Here is a 16,220-nt window from a genome sequence, read left to right as displayed (position 1 = left end):
AGTTGTGAGCGGTTATACTCAATCACACATATTGGTTGTTCATAAGATATGCAATGAATAACAAAACCAATAACACCTGGCAATTTCCTTTTCGGTTCACAAACAAGTTCATGAACTTACTTCCTTAGAACACATGTAAACATTGTTTCCTAGGATGAAATCCTCACCTCATAACCATACATAATCACAATAGCATTCAAATGATTATGGCGATGTCTTATCTAGAAATTTTAATGGTTAAGAAATAAACCTCGTATTGTATTCCTTAATACTATGTCTACCTAGAGTTCAAATATGCTTCGCAGGTTATGCTTTCAATATGCACGACTTGAAAGATACGTTAGGGAATGAAACATTTCAAGTCAAATATCACTAACCTCAAGTGGAAGGATGATTGTTGTCGTTGTAGCTCCTTACTTCTTCAAATCTTCAAGACTTCGCAATACTTGTAATGTTCCATATCCTAATACTTTCAAGCTAACCTATACGAAGTTGACTCTAGTACATACTCAAGCGACTCTTAACGTGAGTTTTGATTCACTAAAATATGACAACCAAACTTGACATACCAACGCTTGGTGGGTTCAACTGATCCATGCTCTAACAAAGTGCTCATATGGCTAACCATTGGTTAACTATTTGTGAACCAACCCAATGTACACGTTTATGTACGGTTACTCAAACCTAAATGAATACATTTCATTTGTGTGTGAGACAAGCTAAGTTTCGATCTAACGGTTGAAAGATATTAGCTTGGATAAGTCAGGTTTTTCATCTAACGGTGAATATTGAATGCTTTGTTACCAAGGTAACTTAGATTGCAAACCCTGATTTGAAAACTATATAAGGGAGACGTCTAGCAACTGAAAAAACTAATCCCCACACCTCCTGTTTGATACTAGTTGGTTTTGCTAGAGTCGATTCTCCTTTAACCGTAGGTTTATTCTCAAGACGCTGTCGGTTAACGACTTAAAGACTTCATTGGGATTGTGAAGCCAGACGAAACTACTTCTCTTGTAGTTGAGCGATCTGATCTTGCCATTTTCTATCGTATGAGTTCAATTGAAATAATTTACTTGAGATTATATCTCCGATAGGGAAAGATAAAAAGAAATCACAAACATCTTCGTCTCATCGTTTGTGATTCCACAATATCTAGTTTCGCTACCATACGATTTAGATTATTGTGAGGTGATTGATAATACTAGGCTTTTCTTCGGGAATATATGTACGGTTTATCAATTGGTTCCTGTTCACCTTGATTTATCAAAAGACGGAAAAAAAACTCATAGGTTTATCTGTGAGAGACAGATTTATCTATCATCGTAGACTTTTCTCTGTGATACATATTTGTTTATTGAAGTCTTCGACTTTGGGTCGTAGAAACTCTTGGTTGTGAGTGAGATCAGCTAAGGGAATAAAGTGCGTAGTATCCTACTGGGATTAGAGACGTAAGGAGCGCAACTGTACCTTGAATCAGTGTGATATTGATTAGGGTTCAACTACAGTCCAGACCGAAGTTAGTTTGTAGTAGGCTAGTGTCTGTAGCGGCTTAATACAGTGTGGTGTTCAATCTGGACTAGGTCCCGAGGTTTTTCTGCATTTTCGGTTTCCTTGTTAACAAAATTTCTGGTGTCTGTGTTATTTCTATTCCGCATTATATTTTGTTATATAATGGAAATATCACGGGTTGTACGTTAAGATCAATCAATTAGAATATCCAACCTTTGGTTGTTGATTTACATTGATTGACACTTGGATATTGGTCTTTGGTACCATCCAAGTTTATCTCTCTAGTATTTGATAAAGACTCGCAGATTTCCATTTGTTTGAGTAAAGATCAAATCGAGAGACAGAGATATTAACTCTTTGATATACTTTTTATTAAGATTGAGTCTGACTGTTTAGTTGATTCTCTTAAAAGTATATTAGAGTTAGTCCATACAGATTGATAATCAAAATATTGGGTGAGGTTGTTGTACCCTCGCTTTTCCAATTGGTATCAGAGCAGGCAAACACGTTTAAAGACCTTATCAGTCTGTGTTTGTAGCGATCTGACTAGATGGACAGTAAAGTCTTTATAAACGCTTCACCAGGAATTTATCACATTCTTAGAGAATGTTCTAAAAATCTTGTTATTCTCCAAAGAAAGTTGGATAAACAAATCCGGATCAACCGTGATCTTGCTGCAGAAATTGCAAAGCGTAAGGATTTGAAGTCAAGTGTTAAACAAAGTATATGCTTTGAAAAACTTGATAGAAGGAAGAACTTCTTAAATAAGATTATTGATGTTAACCCTTGTATTTTTTGTGAGTCTCACAATCATGCTAAACATACATGTACATGTTTTCAGAAAAGTATAAAAGTTGCAAGCAATCTTCACAAGAAAGTTGAACAACTGTTTACTTATCTAAAAAGGTGTACGATACTGACAAGAAATCCTAAACAGGAAAGTAGTGTTAGTATGGGAGCCTTTGCTTTAAAATCAACATCACCCTTTCAATGGTTTATTGACAGTGGTTGTATCCGACACATGACTGGTGACCTTTCATGGTTTGTATCCATAAACGACTTTGAAGGAGGACCAGTTACCTTCGGAGATGGGAGTTGTTGCTACATTAGCAATAAGGTTACGATCAAGCTTTCCGGTGTTCCAGAAATCCATGATATAGTATACGTCAAAGGTATGACTGCAAATCTTCTTTCTATTAGTCAAATTTGTGACAAAGGCCATAGAGTTGTCTTCAATGCAAATGGATGTGACATTATGGGCAAATCTGGAAAAGTAATTTTTCAAGGAACTCGTGGTAAAAATAGCTGTTATCTTCTTGATACTCAGTTTAGTAATTGTTGCAATTTGACTAAGGTGGAATCTACACATCTTTGGCATGAGCTTTTTGGTCACATCAATTATCGTCTCTTAACTAAGATCATTAACAAGGAACTTGTTAGAGGAGTTCCCAAAATCAATGCAAAGATTGACGCTGTATGTGGTGCCTGTCAAAAGGGTAAACAAACGAAAGTTCACCATAAGTCATCTCGAGATATTCTCACTAAGGCTCCACTTGATTTAATTCATATGGATCTCTTCGGACCAATTCAACAATCTACTGTTGGAGGAAAGAAGTACGCCCTGGTTATGGTAGATGACTACACTAGATTCACTTGGGTAGCATTCCTAGCTCATAAGAATGAAACCCTTGGTGAATTCAAGATTATTGTTAATAGAATCCAGAATGAACAAGGTCGCAAACTAAAAAAAATTAGAAGTGACTGTGGCATTGAAGTCAAAGACACCAAAGTATTTGAATTCTGTGACAAACTGGGGATTATTCAACAATACTCATCACCCATCACTCCTGAAGCTAATGGAGTCGCTGAAAGAAAGAATAGGAATATTCAGGAAATGTCCAGGGCCATGCTCCATAACAAAAACTTACCTCTAAAGTTTTGGGGAGAAGCTGTTTTCACAGCATGTTACTTGATCAACCGTGTCTATCTACGGTCTAAAACCCTAAACACTCCATATGAGTTGTGGTATGGTAGGAAACCCAACTTACACTATCTAAGAGTGTTCGGAAGTAAGCGCTACATCCTAAAAGATCGAAAACAGAGAGGGAAATTCGATACTAAAAGTGATGAAGGTATCTTTTTGGGGTATGCGTCTGATAGTCTTGGTTTTCGAGTGTTTAATCTCAGAACCCAAGTAATGATGGAATCTGCAAACGTCATCATTGATGATATTAGCGACTTTCATCATGATTTGTTTCCTGCTGAATTGTCTCCAACCGAGACAACTGAGAAAGTCAAAGAAGTTCCGGATTCAGTTGAAGTTACACCTACTGTTACTGATCCTGATCTTTCGAGTGACGAGGAGAAAAATACTGATCAGACTGTACCTGTTGAACAAGAACGTGCCCCCCACGACACCTCTGTATTCAAAGAAACCATGATCCCAACAGTATCATTGGAGGAAGAGATTCTACTGCAAAGACTAGAGGACAACTTCAAAATTTGTGCAATTTTAGTTGTTATCTCTCACAAGTAGAACCAAGGAATATTGATGAAGCTATTAGCGATCCCTTATGGGTAAATGCAATGCATGAAGAGTTAAATCAATTTCAAAGACAAGATGTATGGAAGCTTGTACCTTGTCCTCCAAATATCAATATTGTGGGCACCAAATGGATATTTAAGAACAAGTCTGATGAGTTTGACACTATTGTCAGAAACAAAGCAGGACTTGTCACTCAAGGATACTCACAAATCGAAGGAATCGACTTTGACGAAACCTTTGCTCCGGTGGCACGCCTTGAGTCCATCAGATTGTTATTAGCTCGTGCTTGTTTTCTTAAGGTAAAGCTATTTCAAATGGACATCAAATCCGCCTTTCTAAACGGAACCTTAAAGGAAGAAGTCTATGTAGCTCAACCTAAGGTATTTGAAAACCCTGACTTCCCAGTTCTCGTCCTTAAACTCAATAAGGCGCTATATGGGTTGAAACAAGCCCCTCGTGCCTGGTTCGAAAAACTGACCTCATCTCTTCTTGGGGAAAGATTTTTTGAGAGGAGGAGCTGATAAAACTCTTTTTACCAAGTGGAGTGGAAAAGATGTTATGTTGCTCAAGTTTATGTAGATGATATCATCTATGGATCAACATCAGAGAAACTTGCACAAAAATTTCAAGTATCTCTTGGAAAGGAGTTTGAAATGAGCAATGTTGGTGAATTAAAATTCTTTTTGGGATTACAAATTCAACAACACAAGGATGGAATTTACTTATCTTAATAGAAATATGTTAAAGATCTCGTCTCAAGATTTTGCCTAGATAAGTCCACTCCTAAACTAACTCCTATGCCCACCACTGGAAAACTGCATCGAGATGATAAAGGTGTAAATGCGGATCAAAAACTTTATCGATCTATCATTGGAAGCCTTTTATATCTTACAGCCACTCGACCTGATATTGCTTTTAGTGTTGGTTGTTGTGCTAGGTTTCAGGAAAATCCGAAGGAATCTCATCTTGCAGCTGCAAAAAGGATTATACGCTACATTAATCACACTGCAGGGTATGGTCTATCTTACACTTTTGATACTAGCAATGATCTTACCGCCTATTCAGATGCAGATTGGGAAGGATGTGTAGAAGATAGAAAAAGTCTGCAGGGGGTTTCTACTATGTAGGAATGAATCTTGTAGCTTGGCATAACAAGAAACAAAAATTCACAATCCCTCTCAACATGTGAAGCAGAATACATCGTTGCAGGCTCATGTTGTACTCAACTTCTTTGGATGAAACAAATGCTTGCTAAGGAATCAACACTGGAATAATGAGAATCTTATGCGACAATACCAGTGCAATTCGCATAACAGAAAATCCTGTTGAGCACTCAAGAACTAAGCATATTGACATAAGGTATCATTTTATTCGATATCTTTATGAGAATGGTATCATTAATATGGAATTTGTCCCCTTGGGACAACAATTGGCTGATATTCTCACCAAACCATTAGATACTGCTACGTTTCAAAACTTACGACAGTCTATTGGTGTTGTTCTGGTTCATTAGTCGTTCATAACTCTTGCCTCTGCGTTTATCTCGATCCTTTGGGAAATTGAATTTGGAACCTCTTGAGGTATAAAGTTATTTTCCACATTTGTTTCTAGTAGATGTATCTTCTAAGTATCTTAGTGTTATCTTAAAATCCTTCTTTTCTTATAAAAGTAAGGTCGCTCTTGTTATTCTTTCGGGAATGACATCAAATGAGGGATAGTTCTTTTGAACTTGCACTTAATTTCCATATCTTTGTGGGGAGTGCGGCTGTTGAATTATTTAGGGGTTATCTTGTATCTTTATAAACTCCTTGATGAATGGATTTAACTTCGTCTTTATGATTTCATCTAAATAAGTTGGTATGTACTTTTCTTTGGCCTTGAAGCGTCTTCGTAGAAATTTCATTAGGATCCCGTTTTCGTACCTTTGCCAATTTTATTGACAAAAAGGGGGAGAATTAATATGTAGTTCACACTATAAATACATATGATTTACGTGTTTTACGGGTCATTATGTAAGGGGGAGTGGTTTTCATGTTGAGACGAAAGTATTGACTAAGGGGAAGTGATACATATCACCATAGTATTGTTGTCGAAGTTTTGATATAAGAACTTTGATGTTGTGTAATAATACTATGATACTGTATAACAACGATGGAGAGCTTTTGTTTTCTCATTGTTATGGCTATGGAACTTCAACAACTATGATGCTGAATTGAACATCTCTGGAATCATGGGAGTACTTGGAAAAGACGAAGTTTTCGAGTAATGTTGAAGCACCAAGGAGATCAAGCATGTGGACGAGAAGCTACAAAGTTTTATCTATTTTGTAATCCATATGTATTGATAGTTTTGTCACTAAAATTGACAAATGGGGAGATTGTTAGAGCATTGCTCGGTCGAACTCGCATGCGTTGTTATCTCAAGCATGTTTGTCAATGTTAGTGATCAAAATTATATGTCTTGATTTCTAGTTTACTTATGACTAAGTCTCGGTCTAGGATAGTTAGGTATAGTTGAGCTCAAACTCCATGGCGATTATCTTACGAAGACGAAGAACTACTCAATAAACCAGTGGAACTTCATCCGACCAAAAGGTATGTGGAGACTTGAACTCATCTGTCACTTAAAGTCTATCTACCCTATCTCCTACTCTTGAGACAAAAATCGTATAAGTATGATAGTTTTCATATATACACATTTGCTATTTCGAGCCGAGTTTACTCGCATATCTTTTTTTCAAAATATGTGTTGGTAAGATTTTGCTTTAACCATTTTCATCTTTACTTGTGATGAAAGTGATGATGACGTTTCAATCTTGAAAATAGCTTTGATGACGATAGTCGATTCTTTCTTTCTAGCGACTATTATAACATTATAGAAGAATGTTTCAATGGTTGAAATGTAGAGTTGAGATAACCAACTATGGATATAAGCATATATAATGTGTTCGCACATTAGTGTGTAAATCCATGTGCCGGAAACCAAGTGTGTGCATATGTGTGCATGCGGTATTGGTGAAGGAGACAGGTTAGATACGCGTACTGGCGGAAGTTTTTATACCGAAAATTTCTGTTGTAGTTTGTGAAGTTTGCAAACTGAAAACCAGTCACCTTAGGTACGCATACCCGTACGCGTACCCACGGAAGTTTTCGAACCGAAAATTTCTGCTGAGTTTGTAAACTCAAATCCGGTACCTAATGTACGCATACCCATACGCGTACCCAAATTGGTTAATTCTCAAATCGGTAGTTTCATGAACTTAAACAATAAATCAATAAGGAATGCAATCTTTGCAAACCGTGGCTATATTGTTCATGAATTTATTCAAGTGAATCAAACCGATTTTTTTTCAATTATGTCTATGAATAAAGAACTAAGAAATTGAACAACTCTTGAACTAGTTCTTATGAGTCATTTGAACTAGTTATGAGAAAGATGAATACGGTTAATATGAAAGTGCTCATATGGCTAACCATTGGTTAACTATTTGTGAACCAACCCAATGTACACGTTTAGGTACGGTTACTCAAACCTAAATGAATACATTTCATTTGTGTGTGAGACAAGTTAAGTTTCGATCTAACGGTTGAAAGATATTAGCTTGGATAAGTAAGGTTTTTCATCTAACGGTGAATATTGAATGCTTTGTTACCAAGGTAACTTATATTGCAAACCATGATTTGAAAACTATATAAGGGAGACGTCTAGCAACTGGAAAAACTAATCCCCACACCTCCTGTGTGATACTAGTTGGTTTTGCTAGAGTCGATTCTCCTTTAACCGTAGGTTTATTCTCAAGACGCTGTCGGTTAACGACTTAAAGACTTCATTGGGATTGTGAAGCCAGACGAAACTACTTCTCTTGTAGTGAGCGATCTGATCTTGCCATTTCCTGTCGTACGAATTCAATTGAAATAATTGACTTGAGATTATATCTCCGATAGGTAAAGATAAAAAGAAATCACAAACATCTTCGTCTCATCGTTTGTGATTCCACAATATCTAGTTTCGCTACCATACGATTTAGATTATTGTGAGGTGATTGATAATACTAGGCTTTTCTTCGGGAATATATGTACGGTTTATCAATTGGTTCATGTTCACCTTGATTTATCAAAAGACGGAAAAAAACTCATAGGTTTATCTGTGAGAGACAGATTTATCTATCATCGTAGACTTTTCTGTGTGATACAAATTTGTTTATTGAAGTCTTCGACTTTGGGTCGTAGCAACTCTTGGTTGTGGGTGAGATCAGCTAAGGGAATCAAGTGCGTAGTATCCTACTGGGATCAGAGACGTAAGGAGCGCAACTGTACCTTGAATCAGTGTGATATTGATTAGGGTTCAACTACGGTCCAGACCAAAGTTAGTTTGTAGTAGGATAGTGTCTGTAGCGTCTTAATACAGTGTGGTGTTCAATCTGGACTAGGTCCCGGGGTTTTTCTACATTTGCGGTTTCCTCGTTAACAAAAATTCTGGTGTCGGTATTATTTCTATTCTGCATTATATTTTGTTATATAATTGAAATATCACAGGTTGTGCGTTAAGATCAATCAATTAGAATATCCAACCTTTGGTTGTTGATTTACATTGATTGACACTTGTATATTGGTCTTTGGTACCGTCCAAGTTTATCTCTCTAGTATTTGATAAAGACTCGCAGATTTCCATTTGCTTGAGTAAAGATCAAATCGAGAGATAGAGATACTAACTTCTTGATATAATTTTTATTAAGATTGAGTCTGACTGTCTAGTTGATTATCTTAAAAGTATATTAGAGTTAGTCCATACAAATTACTAATCGAAATATTGGGTGAGGTTGTTGTACCCTCGCTTTTTCAGTGTCTTTTACTTTTCTATTTCCGCAATTATAATTGTTTTTATTATAATTAGAAGTAAAATACACAAACTTTAATTCATATTTACTTGATAGTAATCTTATTATGTTCGGTTAAGTCCGAACCTTTTATCAAGTAAACATAATTCGTTGTTGTATTGTCTCGATCTCGTATCCATAGATGATCACACGAAGTGTGAACCGATTAGTTGTATTGTCTCGACTCATTCCATAGACAATCACTTTCGGAGAAAGGACTTGTTAGAGCATAACTCGGTCGACCTCGCATGCGTTGCTATCTCAAGCATGTTGGTCAATGTTAGTGATCAAACCTATGAGTCTTGATTTCTAGCCTACATAGCTAAGTCTCGGACTAGGATAGAAAAGTGTAGTTGAGCTCAAGGAAGTCATGGCGATTCATCATACAACGAAGAAGATCTATACAAGGAACCGTGGAAATTCATCAACAAAAAGGTATGTGGAGACTAGAACTTATCTATCACTCAAAAGTCTATCTATTCTATCTCCTACTTCTTATGAGACAAAAGTTGTATGCTATATAGACTAGATCATACACATTTGACATTTCGAGCTGAGCATTCATTGCTTATCTTTTATCTCGAAATCGTGTGATGGTAAAGCGTTTCGCTTTGATCAAGTTTATCTTCACCTAGTGACGAAAGTCATGAAAAGTTTTAATCACTTTGAGAATTGCTCTGACGTGAATCGGTCTGTGAATAACGACTACATAGCGTCCTCTGAGAATGTCTCAATGATTGAAATGAGATTTTAGATTACATAACCATGTATCCCTTGAACCGAAGTTTTCGAACTTTGTTGATCAAGTGAAATCGGTAGGATTGTGGAATTGGCTTGCCAAGTCCGCGAACCCAGTCCGCAGACTCAGTCCGCGAACTGTCGGAAGTTCTCGACCGAGAATTTCTGCTGGATTTTCAAAAACTCGTTTGTGGGCTAAGTCCGCGAACTCAATCCGCGAACCCAGTCCACGAACTGGCAGAAGTTCTCTTTCCGAGAATTTCTGCTGATTTTGGAAAACTCAACCGATTAACTTAAGTCCGCGAACTTGTTTGTGAACTTAAGAAGTTATGATCTAAAGATGTGCTCTGAACATGAAACTTAAATTACTAAGGAATGCTTTATGCAATCCGTGGCTAGTAAAGTTCATGAGCCGATTCAATCGAATCGAATCATCTTTGTTTCAATTGTGTCTTGTGTAGTTACATAAGATCTCATAGCAATTGAACAACTCTTTAACTAGTTCATTTGAGTCAATTGAACTAGTTATGGTGGAGAAAAACAAGGTTAACATGAAATGCTCATATGGTTAACCTTTTGGGTTACTATGTTGAACCAACATACACGTACACGTTTGGGCATGGTTTTCACAAACCCAATAAACGTTTACCAAAGTGTGTATGACAAGCTAAGTTTGCGATCTAACGGTTGAGAAATATTAGCTTGAACCTAAATCAGGTTTTCATCTAACGCTTAATAAGGATTGCTTTGTAACTAAGGCAAAAACGTGATTTGAAGGATATATAAAGGAGACATCTAGCATTGTGCAAAACTGATACCCACACGTCTGTGTGATACTAGTGCGCTCGCTAGAGTCGATTCTCCTTTAACCTTTGGTTTTCTTCTCTAAAACCAGGTTAACGACTTAAAGACTTCATTGGGATTGTGAAGCCAGACCGATACTACTTTTATCGTAGTTGTGTGATATGATCTGCATCTTCTATCGTACGAGTACAATCGATTGATTGGCTTGAGATCGTGAGAGTTCTCCGATAGGCAAGATAAAGAAGTCACAAACATCTTCGTCTCACTGTTTGTGATTCCTCGACAAACTGCATGTATAGTCAGGAAGGATTGTAGAGAGGTGATTGTTTAATCTAGGCTGTTCTTCGGGAATATAAGACCGGATTATCAATTGGTTCCTGTTCACCTTTATTTTATATCTTAAGATGGAACAAAACCCAGGGTTTATCTGTGGGAGACAAATTTATCCTTTATAGACTTTTCTGTGTGAGACAGATCTATTTATTATCAAGTCTATGATTTTGGGTTGCAGCAACTCTTGGTTGTGGGTGAGATCATCTAAGGGAATCAAGTGCGTAGTATAATGTTTGGATCAGAGGCGCAGGAGTACAATTGTACCTTGGATCGGTGGGAGAGTGATTGGGGTTCAACTATAGTCCAGTCCGAAGTTAGCTTGGAGTAGGCTAGTGTCTGTAGCGGATCAATACAGTGTGTGTTCAATCTGGACTAGGTCCCGGGGTTTTTCTGCATTTGTGGTTTCCTCGTTAACAAAATTTCTGGTGTCTGTGTTATTTCTCTTTCACATTATATTTTATATAATTGAAATAATACAGGTTGTGCGTTCGTGATCATCAATTGGAAATCCAACCTTTGGTTGTTGATTAATATTGATTGATCCTTGGACATTGGTCTTTGGTACCGTCCAAGTTATCTCTCTTTGATAAAGATTCGCAGATTTCTATTTGCTTGAGTAAAGATCAAATCCAGAGATTGAGATATAAACTCTTTGATATATATTTTTATTGATTGAGTCTGACTGTCTAGTTGATTATCATAAAAATTATATTGGAGTTTGTCCATACAGATTACTGAGCGAAATATTGGGTGGTGTTGTTAGACCCTTGCTTTTTCAATTGGTATCAGAGCAGGCAAACACGTTAAAGACCTTATAAGTCTGTGTTTGTAGCGATCTGATGATGGACGAGTCTATCTCTGACAACGTACAAGTTAAAAAATTACCAGATGTTTCTCAAATCTTGAATTCACCTGAGGGAACTGTCACATCTGGGTCAATATCTAAACATCCTCATGATGTAGAAACTGTTGATAACTGGGAAACTCTCCTAGAAGAACAGTTGGATGAACTTTCTGATGAAGGTGATTCAGATATTGATAGAGATGTTGATGAGGAAGTCTCAGAGTATGTTAAGTTTTTGGATTCTTGGAATATGAAAAAGATTACAACTTCTCATGTCACACTTCTTCTGACTCCTCTCTGTCGAGAAAACAAGAAATTGAGAAGATGTTACGCAAGTGTTTATTTTTCGAATCGTTCTACCAAATCGATCCTCAAGGATTCTGAGGAAAACCTACGTATGAAGTCACTTGAATGTGATAATCTTTATAAAAAGTACTTTTTGTTGGAAGAGAAACTTGCAGAATCTGAAGCAAGGTTTAACTCACAGCAAACAAGTTTTGACGACAGAGAAAACGCTTATCTCACTCGAGAAAAACGCCTTGAGGCTGATTTAGCTGTTGCTCTTGATAAAATCAAGATGTTGGAAGATGACTTGAAAAAGTTCAATACTAGTTCAAGCAAATTAACCACTATGCTAGGAGCAAGTAAAAATCATCGTGATACATGAGGATTGGGCTATAAGGGAATAGATGCTCCAAGTACTAGCAAAGAGGTAAAATTTGTCAAGGCTAGTGATTCTTCTCAAAAAAAGGTTTCCACTGATGGCAAAAGTGAAATACCTTCTCCGACAGTTAAGGTTTAAAAGAGCAAAGTTTATCAACCTCCAAAGTTAGCACACACGGATCGAGGTAAGAACATTCCATATGTTTGCCACTATTGCGGAAATAAAAGTCACCTGGAAAGGAGATGTCGTTTTCGTATAAGTAATGAGAAACTTCATGATGTTCTTGTTTGGGCATCACAAGAAGTTGTGAAACCAAGATCATACGTTAAGACTAATCCTCTTAACGTTACAGGTTGTAATTTTTCAACCTTTAGGCAAAGGAATCAGTGCTATGACAGACCTAGATTTTCCTATAAACGTCGTACGAATCCTTTTCATAATCGTAATGGTTATCAAAAGGATAACTTCGTAAAGACGAAGACAAGATCCGATGCTCCCAATTGGAGAAAGACTAACTTGCAAAAGAATAGTCAATCAAATTCTCTTCCAAGAATTCTAGAAGAGAGTGATGGGAAGAAGCATCTGATTGTTCTTAAACGCACTCAGAAGTGGATACCGAAGAAAGACAATGATGTTTTGAGTGTGAAAAGGAATGATCTTCCAGAAAACTCCATGACTATGGAAAAGGCAGTATCCATGATGTTGGAACTTAACAAGTTTTTTGGAAAAATGGAATTGGATGTGAAAGGTTCTAAAAGTGATCTCTTTCATGATAATCCAAAGGTCACTTGTGGTGAGCAAGAATTTGTTCACCCCAACGCAACTTGATTGTGTTGGAAGTGCATCCTCACCAAGGAATGCCCTGCTTTGTATACAGTGAGGGAAGCACAAGAATTGGGGCACACAAATTATGTTCGGTAAGGCGGTAGAATTCGATTGGATTCGTCTAAAAAGGTATGTCTATAAACTTGAGCAAGATTTGTACTTTTATTTGCTTAGAATACTTATAATAATCTTGCTTATCGTTCATTTCTACCTAACTTGATCTGTGTTTAAGGTTCTTAAATGTTCAGGTTTGAAAATAATAGTTCGGGATGTTTGGACTACATGGTACACATACCAAGTATGCATAACAACATTTAAAATCAAAATCCAGGGGTTTAAGTTCGCAAACCCGTATGCATACTTGACGTCGATATTCGGTAAATTTGTTTTGGCCGTAACTTCTTCGTCCGAACTCGGATTTACCTCATTCGTTTTGCATTATCTTCCTTATTGAATTCCCTTTAAAATGGAGATGAAAATTGTTAAATTTGGATGAGTTAAATATGGTATTTTTCCTGTCTCTTGTTTTTTAGTGTTTGCTCCGTTTCGGTGCGCACTGGGATTCTTGGAGAAATCCTATTCTAAGCTATTTTGTGGCTGTTACAAGAGTGATGTTGGTGAATCACAAAGAAGGAAGTTCGAGAATGGGTAGTAGTTCACATTGCTATATATTCTTGAGTGTTCACAATCATCTCATGTGGTGCATAGTCATCAATGACTTTGTATGTTCATCCTTGTTAAGGAAATATTTTTATACGCTTTTGGTAACCACTCTTGGTATAAATCCGTGCGAAAAAGATTGATTCTACCTTCTAAGAGAAAAGATTGTTATTGCAGTATTAATCTTTATGATTTTGTGATATTGCAATTGTTTATGGGATATGTATTGTTTGCATCCGTGAACTTGAAGGTCCCATATGTTGTCAAAAGTAAAGTCGTTCATAAATTGGTATTCATATTGATAAAAGGACGAATGGACTTTTAACAAATACAAAAGTTATGCCTATGCAGTCATTTATTTGACGGAAAATAGGGTAAAATCTTTTGTGTGACAAGGATAAAGTCTATTATGTCGTTATGCAAATAGTGATGGAAAATAGAATAGATACTTGTATGTTATCCACGGTATTGATCTTCATTGATCCATTTTGTTATGTTTTACCGTGAAGGATCCATTGTGTATCTTATGTTGAGCACCTTACAACTATGTCGGTTAATATTGGCCTTCTTGGTTGTTCCATGAGATGTTATATGTTGAGCATTCTTGAACTAAATTAATCATCTTGATTGGTTATTTAGTTATTTGCTCCGAAAGTTTTCTTTTGTCGAGCAAAATCTTTTGACAATTAAATTGATTACTTTTGTGATTAGTTTGGTTGTTTGTATTCCAATTAGATTAATTATAGGTTCTCTTGTAATTAATCTAGTTGAGTTTTCATATATTACACAAGTAATTGTGTTGAGTATATGAACGGCTACACTATCATGTTATATTGGTTAATGTAGTCGTATATTCCGTAAGGTTTTCCTTATGTTGAGTATTTGAACGGTTAAGGTAGTCATCTCCGTATGATTATCTTAGTCGTAGCTCCGTAAGTTTACTTATGTTGAGCACTTTCAATTAAATTGATCACTTTTGTGGTTTGATTTAGTTGTGTATTCCAATTGAATTAATCATGGGTTTACTTGTGATTAATTTGGTTGAGTTTTGGATATAAAAAATCATTCCTTTGGTTTTTGGTGTCCAATTAAAAAAAATCCTTCTTTTCTTTCGAAATTAAGGTCACTCTTGTTGTTCTTTTGGGAATGACATCAAATGGGGGAGAGTTCTTTTGAACTTGTGCTTAATGGTAATATCTTGCAGGGTGTCCGGATGTGGAATTTTATAGGGGTTATCTTGTATCTTAAAACTCCTTGATGAATGCATTTAGCTTCGGCTTTATGATTGCATATAAATTAAGTTGGTATGTATTTTTCTTTTAGTCTATGAAATATCTCTTGTGGAAATTTCATTATGATCCTATTCTTGTACCTTTGCCAATTTTATTGACAAAAAGGGGGAGAAATAATGTAGTTCACACTACAAATACATATGGTTTTCGGATCATTGTGTAAGGTGGAGTGGTTTCCATGATCGAGATAGAATATTGACTAAGGGGGAGTGATACATATCACTGTAGTATTATTGTTAAAGTCGTGATACAATTGGACTTTGATGTTACCTAATAATACTATGACATTGTATAATGATGATCGAGAATCTCGATTTCTCTCATTGTTATAGCTACGGATCTTCAACAACGGTGATGCTAAACTTACAACCTTTGGGATCATTGGAGTAATTGGAAGGACGAAGATTTCAGGGAACGTTGAAGATTAGACTATGGAATAGGAGCCACTAAAGTTTATCTTTTTTGTATTCGATATGTATTAATAGTTTTGTCACTAAAATTGACAAAGGGGGATATTGTTAGAGCATAGCTAGGTCGACCTCTCATGCGTTGCTATCTCAAGCATGTTTGTCAATGTTAGTGATCAAAACTATGAGTCTTGATTTCTAGCCTACATAGCTAAGTCTCGGACTAGGATAGAAAAGTGTAGTTGAGCTCAAGGATTTCATGGCGATTCATCATACAACGACGAAGATCTATAAAAGGAACCGTGGAACTTCATCAAAAAAAAGGTATGTGGAGACTTGAACTTATCTATCACTCAAAAGTCTATCTATTCTATCTCCTACTTCTTATGAGAAAAAAATCGTATGCTATATAGACTAGATCATACACATTTGAAATTTCAAGTTGAGCATTCATTGCTTATCTTTTATCTCGAAATCGTGTGTTGGTAAAGCGTTTCGCTTTGATCAAGTTTATCTTCACCTAGTGACGAAAGTCATGAAAAGTTTCAATCACTTTGAGAATTGCTCTGACGTGAATCGATCTGTGAATAACGGCTACATAGCGTCCTCTAATAATGTCTCAATGATTGAAATGAGAGTTTAGATTACATAACCATGTATTCCTTAAACCGAAGTTTTCGAACTTTGTTTATCAAGAGAAATCGGGAGGATTGTGGAATT

The sequence above is a fragment of the Papaver somniferum genome, chromosome 9 (assembly GCF_003573695.1).
Source record: "Papaver somniferum cultivar HN1 chromosome 9, ASM357369v1, whole genome shotgun sequence".
NCBI classification, from domain to species: Eukaryota; Viridiplantae; Streptophyta; class Magnoliopsida; order Ranunculales; family Papaveraceae; genus Papaver; species Papaver somniferum.
This window is presented reverse-complemented; position numbering follows the sequence as displayed.